Raw genomic sequence first — 1,987 nt, forward strand, 5'->3', positions numbered from 1 at the left:
GCTGCCGGTTTGCGCGGAGCCCCCCCGCCTGCCGTTGCCTCTTGCCGCGGCCGCCCCACCGCCCCCCCCCACACCCCCCGGCCCCCGTTACCGGTTTGCGCGGAGCCCCCCCTCCCGACGTTGCCTCTTGCCGCTGCTGCCACCACCCAGCTCCCCACACCCCCCGGCTCCCGTTACCGCTTTGCACGGAGCCCCCCCCGCCCGCCGTTATCTCTTGCCGCTGCCGCGACCCATCTCCCCCCCGCCCCCGCCGCCGCTAACTGCCCCCCGAAGCCGCTAGCAGCTGGGCACCCCCCGCCAAAGCCGCCGCGGCTTCCCCTTCCCACATTGTCCCCTGGAGGGGGGATCGCGACGCGGGCTGCCCGGCTGCTCTCTAACCCCTGCGACCGAGGCGGCGCTGTTAGGGCGGCCGTGCCGGTGCCCCCTTGCCGCAGCTAGCCTCTCGCCGCTGCCCCTCCCGTCCGTCGTCCCCCCGTCCCCAAAAACTTGCTGCTCTCCACGCTGGAGCCCTGCACGGGGGAGGTTGCGCTCCGCTCCTCCGGCCCTAAAGCCGCCCTCGCCCGCCCCCCCGGCTTGCCGCTTGGCTGGGCTGCCCGCCCGCCCGCTAATCCCCCCAACGCCCCCACCCCAAAAACACCCCAGCCCTACCGCATGCCGCTCCCCCTCTCCCCGCTCTCGCTGACCCGCTGCCACCCCCCCCCCACCCCCTCCCCCCCGAAACAAACCCCCCAGCCCTACCGCATGCCGCTCCCCCTCTCTCCCTAGCCTGCCCCCCCCGCCGTCGCTTGCTGCTGCCGCCGCCCCGCCGCCCGCCGCCGCCAGCCGCCGCCGGGACCCCGCCTCGGTCTGGTGGCGCGCGCTCGGAGATCCCCGGCTACCCGTCCGTCCGTCCCTCCCTCCCTCCCGCCCCGCCCCGGGGGAGGGCCCGGGGCAGCGCGGGCAGGCGGGGAGCAAAAAAAGGCGCGGGCGCCAAAAAAACGTCGGGGTCCCGGGGTGGCGGAGGGGGGCGGCGGCGGGGGCGGCGGCGGGTACACGGCGCCGGGTCCAGGGCGCCGGGTCCAGCCCGTCCCGGGGCGGGGACAGGTGGTGTCGTCCGTCCCCCGCCCCCGTAACCTGCTCTGAAGCATCCGCTTCCCGCCGCGGTTCGCCCTCCACCCCCCCGCCGCACACGCAGCTGCCGCTTCCCCGCCGCCTCTGCCCCCCGCCCCGGGATCAACCACTCGCCGGGTCCAGCCGGTCCCGGTCCCGGGAACCTGCTCCCGGGGCCAGCCGGAGCCACGCCCCCTCCTCTGACGCTTCCAGCTGCCGCCTCCCCTCCCACCCCCCAAACTCACACTGGCCCTCGCCGGCCCGCCCACCCCGCCTACCTGCTTGCCCGCCGCCGCTGGGTGGCGTGCCGGACACTCTCGCACACAGGTACACAGACAGGGGACACAGGGACACAGGCACTCAGGCACACAGGGACACAGGGACACAGGGACACAAGGACACAGGGACACAGGCACTCAGGCACTCAGGCACTCAGGGACACAGGGACACAGGGACACAGGGACACAGGCACTCAGGCACACAGGGACACAGGGACACAGGGACACAGGGACACAGGCACTCAGGCACTCAGGCACTCAGGGACACAGGGACACAGGGACACAGGCACTCAGGCACACAGGGACACAGGTGGCGGGCCGGAGGCCGCTCTCCACTGTGTGGCAGGGGTCCAAGAGCCACCCCAGCCCAACCCAGAGGGTCTTTTGCACCTCTCTAGAGGCCACCCAGAGACCCCAGGCCGCAGCAGAAGCCTCCCCCGCACGCTCTGCAGGCTTCCGACCCACCCCAGGCCGCAGCAGAAGCCTCTCCCGCACGCTCTGCAGGCTTCCGACCCACCCCAGGCCGCACCAGAAGCCTCTCCCGCACGCTCTGCAGGCTTCTCTCAGCCACCCCAGGCCGCAGCAGAAGCCTCTCCCGCACGCCCTGCAGGCTTCTCAGC

This window comes from Melanerpes formicivorus, unplaced genomic scaffold (genome assembly GCF_026170545.1).
Source record: "Melanerpes formicivorus ecotype bairdi unplaced genomic scaffold, bMelFor1.0.p_v2 SCAF_443, whole genome shotgun sequence".
NCBI classification, from domain to species: domain Eukaryota; kingdom Metazoa; phylum Chordata; class Aves; order Piciformes; family Picidae; genus Melanerpes; species Melanerpes formicivorus.